This window comes from Dipodomys spectabilis, unplaced genomic scaffold, assembly GCF_019054845.1.
Source record: "Dipodomys spectabilis isolate Male_0828 unplaced genomic scaffold, ASM1905484v1 ptg000335l, whole genome shotgun sequence".
Classification (NCBI taxonomy): Eukaryota; Metazoa; Chordata; class Mammalia; order Rodentia; family Heteromyidae; genus Dipodomys; species Dipodomys spectabilis.
In genome coordinates, this window is record NW_024871012.1 from 3,461,528 (window position 1) to 3,476,317 (window position 14,790).

Sequence of the window (14,790 nt, forward strand, 5' to 3'; positions counted from 1 at the left end):
GTGTTTATCCTCAGCTCTCTTGCTTTCTCTTTAAAAAATTTATTCCAACAAAGGCACAAAAACAAAACAAAAAACAAAAACCAGTAGATGACCACAAAGTGTAGAAATCAACAGTTTGCCTTTAATATCATGTGAAATTTGATGGCTGGTTCAGAAAGTTGGGATCACATTCTTTCTGATTTTAGTTCCTGAAATCTCTTCCCTAAGGTGGCTGGGTTGTTCTTTTTCCTATTTCTTTCTTTTGCAATCAGCTTCTGTTGTTAACCTAGGGCAGAAAAAAAAGGTACAGATTGCCCTGATGTTAAAATGACCTGATTTCTTCCATCTTTCCTCAAATGATGTAGCCTGTCTTGATAGCATTTTTAGTGAAATATATATTTTCACATCTCCTCTGCCACTTTTCCCCCCTGTGATCAGTGATTCTTATGGGCTAGTGTCCATTTGTAGGAGAAATAATAGGTGAACTCCACACTTTTGAAAAATTCATTGGCTTAGAACATCATTCTCTAGCAAGTAATAGTGATAATATGGCACAGAAATCCAGTTGGACGTTATAGGTTTGTGCAGTTAGTCCAACAGCACTTAAATTTTTGTTCTTTCAGACTAAGTTAACAAGTAATAAAGTTGTGTGCTAAAGAAAACTTAGAAAAAATAATGAAGCCAAGTAGTCTTAGTTTTAAAGAGCACAATGTTCATTTTTATATGGTAAAAGCAGTTTCTTACCTTTTTCTAATGAAGGCACTACATCTATACTTTTCTCTTTCTGCCCCTTCCCAAATAATTTCTTTTGTGTATAAATTATACAGAAAAGCCTTCTCTTTTTTCCCCTTAGTGTATCAAACATATTTTGAAATGCTAATTATTCCATTTACTTTCATTAAAATTCAAATTGCTGAGTGAAGATGTGGATAAGGGTCGCCTGATAATCAATCCAAGTGAAGATATTGCTTCAATTATGCCTCTGTCTTTTAACAAGGAAATCAGAACTCTGGGAGCACTGCATTGGTGCGGGCAGAGGAGTCTGATTGTAGCTTGTTCTTTAATGGGCTATTTGGAGCTCTATTTTGTGTCCCTCTGACCACAAGAAAGAAATGGTAGTAAATTAGCAGACATAAATGGAAAAGAGTAACCTTTATTTCCTCCAGACTGCTCCTTGAAAGATGAGGCTGAATCAGAAATGCCACGTAAGAACCTGGGGTAGCATTTATCATACATTTTCTAGGGTAGACAGGGCTCGGGGGACATGGGGATGAATACATTTCATGATTAGTTTAATTTCTTTAAACGGAAGAAAACAGCAATATCTTATTTTTATTTAATGAAAGAGCTTCCATTTTAATAGCTAAGCATGCATTTATATACCAGCTCTGCTTGATTGAAGTGTTGGTACGTGTGAGTGCATAGTGCTTATGTTAGAATGGTATATATGTTTTTGTTACTGTATCTCCCACAGGTCATAAGTGATAGAGCCTGCATTTGTCACTGTATGATCTAGTGGTTATAGAAAGAATGTACAGCGTACAGTCCAGTAGGAGAGCTTGAAGAGTCATTTTTAGCTTTGCGTATATCATTTGTGTGAATGGCTAAAAGTTAGCCATTCTACCTTATGTGTGGTTGACAGCCTTTTCTAGAAAAACGTTGTTTTTGTTGTTTGGGATTTCTTCCCTTTTTTTTTTTAGTGCTGAACAATAAGATTAAGTTTAAAACCACATTGTGTTGGATGTTGTTTAAAAATGAAGAAAGACATATCATATGATGGGTCTTTTTAATGTCATTTTATGTCTTATTTTACATGCTTTCTTTTGAATGGGATGATGCATTTCCTTTTCTTAGGGGAATGACGATTTAGATTGGCTGGTAGTTGAGTTACTGATGTTTCCTACATAAGGATTTAATCGCTAAAATAAAGCTAGTTTAATTTTGTGATCCAAAACTTGTTCGAAGAACTAAGTAAACAAAACTGCATACTATTAAAGCAGCATGTGCTGTAGCTCATAGATCTTGGAACTTGTAGACCTTAAACTATTTGTATTTGGACAGAGAATGAAGCAAAATCATATAATCTGGTTGTTCAGAAAAAACAGATTGCAGAAAGATTAAACAAGCCCAGCAGTTTCAGGGAACCACAAATCTGAGTGAGAAGGAAAGAGCTCAGTTGCAAACTTAACTTGTTGAATTTGTGCTGTTTTAGTTCCCTTTGCCTTTCCCCGTCCTGGTAGTGCCTCTTGCCTAGGAGTTTTTGCAGACGTAACGTTGTGGGATTTGGAAACACCTGCTCTGTGTCCTCTTGTGCATTTATTACTATATCTTGATGTATCATTTTGGACAGCTACCAAAATGATCCACCAGCCTGGTTTAGATTTTTTTTTTAGCATGTAGTTGGCAACGCGTCTTTGCATTGAAGGAATGACAGTTTTTCTCCCAAAGGCCCATCTAAGCCCCATGTAGACCTTCCTTTATTTATCTCTACATAGGTATCTGTTTTATGCACACACCATCCAGAGAAGAGCAACTGTTCCCATATTTAATGTAATCTGATGAAGCACCTTTTTAACTCTGCAATATTATTCTACCTTCTTTGGTAGATGAGCGGAACCAGTGATCCATGCAGTTTCAATGCACAATGCTGGAGTGAGCCCGAAGCCTGGAGAGGCGGCTGTTCTCCTGACAAGAAGCTAGTTGTGTTTAATGGAATGAAACACAGTTATCATGATTTCTTTCACAGGTCATGTGCAGTTTAAAACTGTTGATAGATGGAAATAAGTTAAAGATCATTTATCTTTTATTTATAAGGAACAAAACCAGGGAAATTCTTGTGTTGTTTTTTGATAGCTAATGTTTTGTGTTTTTTTTTTTAATCATATATCTATCCTTGAAGTGCTTCCTGAGGTCCCCCCAAATGAGTTGGGAATGTTGTGTGTCTGGTTTGATCTGCCATGTATCCTAGTAGCCACTGTGTTTAAATTAGAATCTCTGCAAGATCACACTGTTGGAACAACACACAAATTGTAGTTTTAAATCAGTAATATGATCTAATTAGAAATGATGTTTTCATTTCCTGTCTTATTAAATTGAGTCCTCTGACTATCTTAAAATGGCTTTTAAATCCATTACGCTATATAATCAGAGCATGCTGTGTGAATGCGGTTACGCCTAATAAGGGAGGCTAACTTGAAACCCATAAGAATTTTAACAAAGAAACGAGCATTCAGGAAAGGAGTTTGTGAGTATGTACATTGGAGGGAAAGTGTTTGGCTTTTAAAAATAGAAAAATGCAATTTTTTTAAATCTCCCCACCTTCTTTATTTAACCTCTCTAAGAAACAGAAAAAAATAGAAATGCATGCATTGAAATAAAAAGCAAACCCCCCCCCCCAATAAAAAAGAACCTCTAAGAACAGGTATGTCATGGTGTTAGAAAATGCAGTTTAGCAGTAGAAATGCTGAACCTCAATTTTTAGCAGTGACATTTTAATGATAGGAAGTCTGCAAAATTATTTGCCATCAATTGTGAAGGCAATAACAAGCCTTGGTGGTTTTTCACACTCTCTGTGTTAAGTGCTTTCAGAATGACAGCGTAAACTGTGTTAGAGAACTCCAAGGAAGTAAAACTGATTAAAATGTTCATGCTTGAATGGGGCTGATGGAATAGTTCATTTGGACTTTCTCTACCTCCTGCAGCTCAAGCTGAAATATTAAAATTCAGTGGATTTAAATCTCTCTCCTCTCAGCTCAGGAAAAAAACATTACATTTTAATAGGTTTTAAACCCATAATTCATTGGTTTGGAGCAGCACTATTAAATCTATTTAAATATTACTTGTATTACTAAGGAAATGATTTAAATGACTTTGCCTTACCACACTATGTGTTTGAATTATTTTTAAGAAAGACGGTATCTTGAAGGGGGCTATCTCCCCTTTTAGCACTTTGTTTTATTGTCTCTATCATATGATTGACCTTTAAATTGTGTATATATGTGTGTGTGTGAATATTTATTTATTCCAAATTAACATTACAGCAGAGAGTCTCTCAGTGTGGTAATTGAAAAAAACTGATGTCCTACCTTTTTCCTTATGGGTTTCAAAATAATCATTTTAAATTTCAGAGACATGTCGATGAATTATTACAGCAGTTTACCTTGTTACTTGTTTAGCTGTGGGGTTTTTTTGTTTGTTAGTCTTCGTTTTGTTTTGAGGCATTACCCTGGGGTGTCTGGTTCTCCATGTATATCTGAGGCTGGCCTCGAGTTTGGGATTCTCTTATGTCAGCCTCCTCCACATAGACATGTGCCTCCAGGCCATCGTTTTGTTTCTTTGAAATGAAATAGCCATTAGATAAAACATCTCAAAGGTGTAAGTGTTTGGAGATAAAAACTGTGTGTAGATGTGCATGTCCCTGTGTGTGCGTGTGCATGTGTGTGTCTAGCCCTGCCGAAGTGCAGGAGATGTGTGGACTTTAGAGTCTCTAATAGTGTAAAACCTGAAATTAAAAATACAAGTTTGGAGCCGAGCACTAGCTACTCAGTAAAGTACTCAGAAAATGCCGGAAGTGGTGCTGTGGCTCAAGTGGTCGAGGCTCAGGGACAGAGCCTTGGCCTCGAGTGAGTTCAAGCCTCAGCACCAGCAAAAGAAAAAAGAAAAAAAAAGTTTTTTGTTGTTTTTTTTTTTTAACAGAAGCAAAAATGTAGTAAGCATGCAAGGCAGTATTTTCATGTAGTCTGTTTTGAGCTTGGTGATCTCCGTAGTACTGAAGCCGTGTCCTGGGTGGGTCTCCCTTGTGCCCCTGAGTACTTGGCTCTAGTCATCGCCAAGGTCCCAAGGCTCAGTGGGAGCACAGTAGGAAGAGCTTGCTTTTGCACCAGCTCTTTTTGGAGACCCTTAGTGTGGGAATCCACTCTGCCAAGGACTCCAGCTGGGTAGAGAGCATCAGTTGCCCATCAGAGCCATCTGCAGCCAGGTTCTGGCCTTCCACCTACTAGAGGGACTAACACTGAGGAAGCGTCTCCATAGGCATCAAGCTCTTTAAAGAGACTTGGCCCGTAGGTAAGTAATGGTGGTCACACACAAGAATCATGGCTTCTTTTCTGATGCTAGTACCATGTGTAAAACTTTACTCTTCAAGACCTCAGCTTTTACACCTTGAGCTTCCCACTGTTTTTTAATCGTAAGGACACCTAGGGGTGAGCTTATCTTGTGCTTCTCTCCATTTCCTGTCATCGGTGTTTTTTAAAGTGTACATAATATGGAATGGCCTTTTTTAAGTGATCAATTAAAGAGATGGATGTTTTTTAGAGTGTTATCTCAGCTTTGTTACTGTCTTGATTTAATGATGTGCCTGGAACTTAGAGGCTTTCGAGTGCTGGCCACAGATTTTATCGTATAGAAGTTTGGGGAAAGAGGCTGGCAGGGGCATGTCCCTCGTGTGTTTCGCCCTTGTAAGGACCTGCCGGCATGATCTCACCAAGCTGTGATGGCATTAATGCCAGTGTAGTTGCTCATAGCCCTTTGTACCATTCTGTTGGAATGTTTGCCTCTTAGGCTGCCTTCCCTTTTTTTTTTATATTGGATTCTTTCCCTTGGAGCAAGGGGACTACATTATTGAGTGGTGTAGTTATAATCTAATCTTCGACCCTAATCTGACGGGGCTTTAAGAGACAGTAATTTCCTTTGATCTCACAATAAAGATTTTTCTTATTTAAATAATTTCTGTAGTTCAATTTCTACTTTAGGAACTCTCCTCCACTTCATCCCCCCCAAAAATAAAACACTAAATAAGGAACTGGATTTCTAATTTGTTGCTATGGTGTCCACTTAGGTTCTATTATAAAGCTTCTTTGGAAAAAATTTCTAGAAACCAGTTAATTCCTTATCTCCCAAACTGTTGGTGACTTGAAGTGCTACTATATGTCTTTGTACTTAGCTAAGATCCTTTTCTCACCAATAAATGTACTTTCATAGTTCAAAGTGTTAAAAAAGTTTCAAAATTTGAGTGGGTATATCGAAGGCATATGGGCATCGGTATCCACTGAGAAATAGTGGTCTGCAAATGTGCATTCATTCACACCAGAGCACCAGAGAGAGACTGGACAGATAAATTCTTGGAAGCAACTACACAGAAAAATGGGCGTCACTCAGGTTAGCTCACAATCTGAATTTTAGTCTATTTTTTAATTTGGATTTTACACCCTCACCCAACCCCCAGCTAGAATTGAGAGGAAGCTCCGATGAATAGAAAATGCATAAACCTGAATGTCATTTACAGTATGACCATAGGGATATGTCAGTTCGGTTTTTTTGTTTGTTTCCATATCTTGGAGTTCATTTTGATTAGCATCATCTTATATGGTCATATGTATATAGCTATTGAGCTATTCTGCTCATCTGCTAGGACTATCCTAGACATATATTAATTATTACAAATGGGAGAAACCATGGAGCTTATGTTTTCTTTGGGTCTGGTTTACTTCACTTAATAAATTTTTTCCAAGTCTTTCCATTTTCTTATAAATCAGGTGATGTCATTCTTTCTGATGGAAGCATAAAATTCCATTTTGTGTGTGTGTGTGTGTGTGTGTATACCACATCTGAAAAGTTTTTAATGTATAAAATTTATGAATGGAATGGATAATCACAAAGTACATCCAGTCTAATAATGTATGATTTTGTATGCCTCTGTTTTGGCAGTTGTATATCTTCATTATAAATTTGTGGTCTTTTGTGTCAGTTATTTTTTTTCCAGATTAATCCTCTCTGTAAATGTCTGTTTTTTCTCTCAATGGGTAACAAAAGGATGAATGTTTATTGGATGTGTTTGCTCTGTGTCAAGTCCGATGTTCACTATTTGCATGCATTATTTTGTTTAATCTTCACATCAGCCCCATGTATACAGAAGGAAATATTATCTGAACCTTACAAATAATGAAACCAGAAGTAGCAAGTGGTTTTCTAAAGGAGCCATATATACGGAGGAAGTAGCAGGACTGCAGTCCAAGTTTCCAATGCCTACTCATGTAACTGTTTGAAGCTTAAATATCTTGATCGTAATTTTTTAAATAAGTTTTTTATTGTGAAAACTCTGTACAGAGGGGTTACAATTACACGAGCAAGGTCATGAGTACATTTCTTATCAAGCATTGTTGCCTCCTCCTTTGTTTTTCCCCTACCATCCCTGCCCTCACTTCTCCACAACTACACCCTCCTCCCCCTAAATTGTAATGTTCATTTTTTGACATCCTATCCCTTATTTGATCTTTTGAATTTGTGTTCTTTCTTTTATGCTGGGGCCACATTCTTTGTACCTTGGAATCCACTGTTAGGATTGTCCAGCACTGGGGTAGGGGTGGTAAGGGGAAACAAAGGAGGAGGTAACAATGCTTGATAAGAAATGTACTCATTAGTGTAGACCAGAAATATGCTTTAAGTACACCTTGCATTCATAATAAACCTATTTCTGTAATACGTACCATATGGAATTATTTCTTTCTGACTTTCCATTTCAAAATGTCTATTTTCTGATTATTTTCACGAGCTGTACAACAGAAGATCGGTATCTGATATTGCCCAAATAATAAATTTTTGATGCACATGGTAATTAGGTAGCCTAAATTATATGACAACCAAGACTTGTGGAAACACCGCTACTGAGAAAGAATATTAAACTTGAATTTCATGCTTCACTATTGGGCTGTCCATTTAGATCCCTAAAATATTTGCAGAATTACAGGTATGAGCATGCAGGGGAGGCATGTATTTTTTGGAGAAGAATGTTTATAATTCCCAAAGGGTACTATGATGCAAAAAATGTTAACCTATGCATGTAAGATAATACTACTATGATTTCTTATTCCAAGAAGCAAAATATTTTATGGAATGTATGTAGATGGAAAATACTTACCTATAGAGATGTCAGGAGGCATTATTCAATAATTCAGAAATCAGAATTTGTAATGGATTTGCATCTAAATTTCATCCAGAGAATGAGAGTTGATTATGAAATATTAGGGTTAGCTAACTATGGGAAGGACTGGCTAAGGACAGGAGTATGACTGGTAGAAAAGGACAGCAAAAGCTCATCCCAGGCCAGGAGTGGCCAGTTGGGAAGAACTTTATACATTAGTAACCATAGAAATTAGCTTATGTTTCAGGTAATCCTATTTCTGCAATTATGTCAGTTTTTGATAAACTTCATTCTTTTTCTCTCCTGTTTCTCTATTTTTGAGAAACCCTATCCATACTGTGAATGACAGTTACTAATAGTAATAGTCAAACTTTACATAATGGTGCTGACTTAATAAAAATGAGAGCTCCCAACCTCCCTAACTAAGTCTGAAGAAAAGCAAAAAATGACACATTCTTGAAGTGTAAGCAGCCCCCTATGGTTAGAGTGTTCCTCGTAATTCTACAGTTTTTTTTTTTTGTTGTTGTTGTTGTTTTTCCTAGTAGATTCATAAACTAGGGAAGAGTTTATCTGAGACAAGATTGTCTTCTGACCAGTGGTCCCAAAGCAAAATGGCAGTCATATTGTATTTTTTTTTTTAAATTTCCCTAGGGTATTTCTGGGTTGACTCAAAGCAATTTGTAGACACAGCCCTGCCAAATTAATATCTGAAAGGAGAAACTGTTGTGGGTGAAAAAAACAGATCGAGGTCCTTGCTGTCTACGTGGATTGAAGTGCAGAGCTTGTTTTTATTTCTTAGTTTTTTGGGGGGGGAGGGGGAGCATTTTAATGGCTAATAGTGTCAGAGACCTGTGGACATAGATAGATGTTGAGGTAGGCTTTTTTGTTGGTTCTTTTCTACAGTGGAGGCTAAAACCTTTTAGATGACCTTTCTAGTTTTTCTTAGAGGTGAGCACATGACCAACCTTATCCATGCCCATGAGATATAAGGAGATGAGTTTTGTTTTCCTTTCTGCATTTTAGCACAGTTATATCATAATGTGAGGTAATACATAGAACTGTAGCTGGCACCTTCTGATGAACGACTGGATATGATGGAAGTTATAAGAAGTACAGAGAAGTTCATCTTGAGACTTGAAATGCCAACTCATCTAACTCTACACTGAACTGATTATATGAGTAATAGAAACCCTTATTATTTACAATATTTTTATGTGGGTTCTCTTTAACTTGAAGGAGAACTGTGTTATCTGATGTATATTATAATACTCTGTGTGTACATGCATGCTTACATACATAGAAACATATGTGCATGTATGTTCTTATAGTTTAATGGTGCAATGACTAACAAAATGAAGGAAACAGCCATCTGGAGGCTGGGCCTAAGTGAACCTTCACATATCTAGATAATGGATCCTATCCAGCCATTACAAATGACGTATTTTAAGTAGTAGTAGTTGTTGTAGGGGACAATGTTTTTGATACACACTAAATAGGACAAAGACTAAATAGCAACCATCTAAGCTATAAGATGGCTTGATGTTACTTTCATTTAAAACATTTACATATTCATTGAAAAAATACTGAATTGATCCACTGGCGGTATATTGGTGTTTTCTTTTATCAATAGGGTTTTATTTAACTTTTCACTCTGCTTGTCTTCAGTGAGCACATTGCTTTTCTTATTGGAAAAAAGAAAAATAATTACAAGATAAATTTGTATTTCTGTGGCAGTTCCTCATGTAAGTGGTTTAAGCTTACTTTGGAACCAACTTTGCAAGAAAATTCCTTTCCCCTACATAACCATGTGTCTTGAGCTGCCTTCAGAAATATATCTTAGCTTCTCTTCTCCACCAGTACTGATACGCCCTTCCTTCAGGGTACTGTGGTAGGATTTGAACTCTGTACTCCTTGTTGTTGTTTTCTTCCCTCACATTCTAGCTGCTTTCAGATCCAGTCACTACATAGCATTGTGAACTTTTAAAAAAATGTAAATATTTTTATGTTCTTTAAAATTGCGCATTTTAAATACTTGTAAGTATGCAGACCAGTGTATGTTAGCTAGCACACACGTCCTTAGGAGGATCTATGTTTTAAGCTAGGTGTATTTTTTTTGAAGCTGAACTTTGGTTGCCTTTTAACTGGAATAGTCAGGATCATAATCTTTGTTGGCTATGTGTTGCAAATATCTTCTCCTGGTTTCTGGCTTGTTTTCTCGTTTTCTGTAAGGTATCTTGATGAACAGATGTTTTTAATTTGAATCAAGTAATAAATACTATGAATCTTTTATGGTTTGAGCTCTCTGACCCATTTAAGAAATCTTATTCCAAGATTTAGAGTACTCAGAAACAGATCTACTCATTTGTGTCAAAGTAAATCAGTGAGAAAAAGTTGGAAATCAGACACCAGTAGCTACTACTGAAGGATAGTTATTCTTGTGGAGAAAAAGTAGAAATGAGATTTGTATATCTCATCATATGCAGAAGTCAGTAACAGAAGCATAAAAAGCACAACTTCACACTTTCAAAAAAAAAAAAACCCGAAGTAAGTCTGTCTGTCTCTTCTTTTGTCTTGGATTTCTTAAATTGGTTACAGAAAACTCAAACCATAAGAAAAAGATTGATAGTATTTATTACTCAGTTAAAATGTAAAACATCTGTTTCTCAAAAGATTCCTCACCGGAAAAAAAAAAAGAGAATACAAGCCAGAAACGAAGAAGATATTTGCAACACATATCCAACAAATCATTATGATCTTGATTACACCAGTTAAAGAGCAACTCAGGCTAATAAAGTGAAACAGAACCGCAAGCCAGTACCCCAGCCTTGGAAATCTCGTTATTCTTAACATTGAAACCCTTTAGTATCTGATTCCCAGAATGCTCATGTTGTGCCCAACTTTCCCTTTTGCTTCTTGGGTCATACAGATTGCCTTTTCCACTGCAGCCCCAGCAGGCAACAGCCCCTTGCAAAAGCTTTTCTTCAGCCTGTGATTCTGCCCTTCGTCCTCTGTAAGAAGGTCTGGTTTGCATCCTGCTGGTCTCAGTTCCAGTCATTTTCCCTGAGGGGATAGTTTCTGTGAATGATGGCTCTCCCTTGGCCAGACCAGGGTCCTGATGGGTGGCAGGGACGTCAGTGGGCTGGGTGAAGTCCCGTGCTCCACTCCGGGGTGCAGCCCTCTTCTCCACCGGTCCTTACTTTGGATCTCAAATGTGTGGCGATAGCTCGGATTGTGTGTGTGTGTTTTTAATTCCTATTCAATGATGCTTATCAAAGTGAACTCCAAGAAATGGAAACAAGAGCATTTTCATTGTACTGTGTGTACTTATTTCTCTTTTTTTCCCTTTAGCTTATTCCCTGTGGTCATTGTTTTTTCATTTCTGTACCTTTTGTCTTGTATATAAGTTTATCTGATTGGGGTACAGGAAGGGGAAGCACAGAAATGGTGGGAAAAATGGTGAACCAGTGCAACAGTGATACTCACTAGACACTCGAAATGAACTTCACCACTTTGCTGGGGGAGGGGGGGCTGAATGGGGGAGATGTGGTAGAAAATGAGGGAGGGGTAACACTGTCCAAAAAGAAAGGTACTTTACCTTATGTAACTGTACATCGCCTTTACAATAAAATTTAAATGAAAAAAAAACACAAATTCCCAGTTAAGGGATGGGAGTGTACAGGGAAATCAATTCAGTGGCCCTGCCAAACACTTTAAAACATTATTAATAAAGGTACAGAAACGACAAGAAAATGCTAGTGCATTATAGTAGTATTATTCGGGGTTGTTAAGCTTTTTCATTTATATGTATTCTGTACAAACATGCATATGTGCACACACTTGAAACACATAAGCTGGTAATTGTTGGAAATCAACTCATCTAGAAGTCATTTGAGATTAATTCCACTTCTCAAGTTGCAAGATTTGAGGTTATTGAAGAACTTGAAGTAGATAGGCTTTTAAGCTGTACCTTTACTGTGTGGGGGGTGGGAAGTGGTACTACTGGAAGCTCGAACTCTGGTCCAAAACTCTGTCAGCTTTTTCATTCAACCACTGGTTCTGTACTGCTTGAGCCATGCTATCAGTTCTGGCTTTTTTTGGGGGGGGGGCCACTTGGAGATTGGTAAATCTAGATCCTTAGATCTTCTGAGTAGCTAGAATTACAGGTGTGTGCCACTGACACCCAGCTTGTAGCTTTGAACTTTTTTGCCACTGACACCCAGCTTGTAGCTTTGAACTTTTTAAAAAGTTTCAAATAGCTTTACTGAAAACCTTTACTGAACACAATCTCTTCATGATAGGACTCCTGTGATTAAAACACAGCAGAGTAAACCATTGTTTTCAGTACAAACTAGCCTCTAAATTTTTTTCCTAAATAATTTAAATAGGCCTCCATTCTTCTACAAGTAGAAATTGTATTTTTATTGCTAATTCGCTTAGAAGTAGCTGTCCTAGTAAATTTTCGGCCCATTCAGAAAGCAAGATTACTCTTAGAGTAGTTAAGATAATATATTTGTTTTTAATTTTTCCCCTCCTGTTTTTCATTCTTATTTCATGAGTTAAACTAAGTTTCAGCAGTGAAACTCTTAGTACAGATCTAGTGTGATTTACATGTTGTTTTTTTCTTATTACCTGTCTTGTCCGTAAGACAAGTCCGAAGGATATGAGAAATACGTCCTTTCAGTGAACCTCTGTCTTGTGTTTCTTAAATGTACATCCTTCTCCTGCCACGAAGCCCATGATTGAAGTCACCAGGACAAGCTGGTCTTGAAAAGTTTTTCCTTGTTCTTCTTACTCTTGTTTCTTTCACTTCACTTTTAGTTTTTGCTAGAGATTGTTAAAAACAAAATAAAAATAAAGAACTCCCGTCTTAGAGCAAGAAGAGTATATATGCTTTTCCCTATCCCCTACAGCAATAGGGAAATTGAGTTGAGTACTGAACCTTTGTGTAAGTATCACCTAGATTTACCCATTGCCATATTGTCACTTGTAGTTACATCTGTGTGTATACATACACATAACTTTTTAAGTGTTGAACTATTTGAAAATGACACCCACATTTCCCCATTAATATTGGGAATGTATTCTATACTCTGCATGCATAATTGATATATGCCCCTAGATCCATCCTTATAGTTCAGAATCACACACATTGTCCACAAAATACCCTTCATAGCACTCTTAATAGAATTTCCCTCCTAATCCAAATTCATATACAGAAATTACTTATTGCCGCGTGTATTTTTTTTACTCTAGACTTCAAACCATTTTTTATGTTAACATCTTAAAGCTTCTAGACCAGTCATATAGGATCTTCCATAATCTGTATTTGTTCATAATTGTCTTCTCAAGTTTAGATTTAGGTTAAGTATTTTACTAGAATTATTACCCAGGTGATTGTATTAGTTATTTTTATTTTCCTTCTGACCAAATAGTTTGACACAACTTAAGGGAGGAAATATTTTATTCTATTTCGCATTTAGCTTGTGGTTTCCGAGAGTTGAGTCCATGGCTGTTAGGCCCATTGATTCTTAGTTCTTGTAGAGGTGGAGTGTAGGGTGGAAAAGGATTTTACCAGAAGCAGAGGGTGAGAAAGGCATTTAGGAACATGATGTAACCTTCACATGCATGACCCCAGGAACTTCCTTCAGTTAGGCCCTACTTCTTAATTTCTCCAGAAGGTTCCAAAATAGTGCCACCAAGTGTTTGACATGTGAGCTTATGGAGGACATTTTATATTCAGACTTAGAACCTTCTGCAGGGTCTTGGTCATCTGATAACGTAAAATGTACTTAGTCAATCTCTAAAAGTCTGCAAAGCCTTAACAGGTCCAATATTATTCAAACATCCACATTCAAAATGTCTTGTGAGGCTTAAGGCATAGATACTCTGAGCAGGGAGCTCCTGTTAGTACAAAGGGGAGGGGAGGGAGAGCAACAGCAAGTAAACAGGATGGACACAAGATTGAAATCCAGCAGGGCAAGCATCAAATCTCGTAGCTCCACGTCTAGCATCCTGGTACACACGTAGCGGCATTATCTGAGTACTGATGTGCTTGGGCAGCCCGGGGGGGCTTCTCCAGTCACCACCCACAGAACTTCTGTGGATTGGCTCCATTTGTGGTCCAGAATTTTCCCTTGCGGATGTTCTCATTTCTGGGATCTCCGTCATCCTGGGATCTCTGTGCTACAGACGTCATGTCTCAGAGTGGCTGCTAGGATCTTGACCCTGCCACACATTAGCCTCTATCTGGGTATCTGGGTAGAAACCTTCATGATGGTGTCACTCTGAATTCTGTACACCTGCAAAACTAGCTCCGTGTGGACACCACCACAGGCTGCTGCCCGCCCCAGCCATCACTGGACCCCATCACTGAGCATGGTGAGAGGAATCCTGGGGGAACAGTTTTTGGATAGCCTTGTTCAAGGGGGCATCTGGGAGATGCTCTCTTCCGCAGGGAAAGCCTCTCAACTGTCTTCCCAGTGTCACCCTTCAGACTGGGATGGGTAGCATCTGCAAAACTCCTGAAGGGCTCCTAGAGCAAACCTTGAAGCAGAATCCCTGGCTTGTTTTTGAGACTGGTGATCATCATTCGGATGCCTTTCTCAGCTACCAACTTGACAGAGCCTTTTCTGACCGTGCACCCTTTTCAAGTCGTCTCAGTGCTTTGCTAGGTACCTCATTCTCACTGCATATCGGGCCAGCAGCCAGAAATACCAGTGCCGTAGCTGATCTGCCACGTTCCATTACTTCTTCACCTTTAAAGTCAGCCTCCGATAGTCTACAGACAAATTCTTGGCCACCGTGTAAGATACATGACCTCTAGTTCAGTTTCTAATAGAGTGCTTGTGCTCATCTTGAATCCTCATGAGCCTGGCTCTCACTATCTGTTATCC

General features: G+C 38.0%; 1 protein-coding gene across 5 annotated transcripts in view; it reads left to right on the top strand.

Moving 5' to 3' along the window:
* The window catches only part of Tle4 (TLE family member 4, transcriptional corepressor), a 143,115-nt gene that overhangs the window by 51,924 nt on the left and 76,401 nt on the right, over window positions 1-14,790 (top strand). The window lies entirely within an intron of this gene.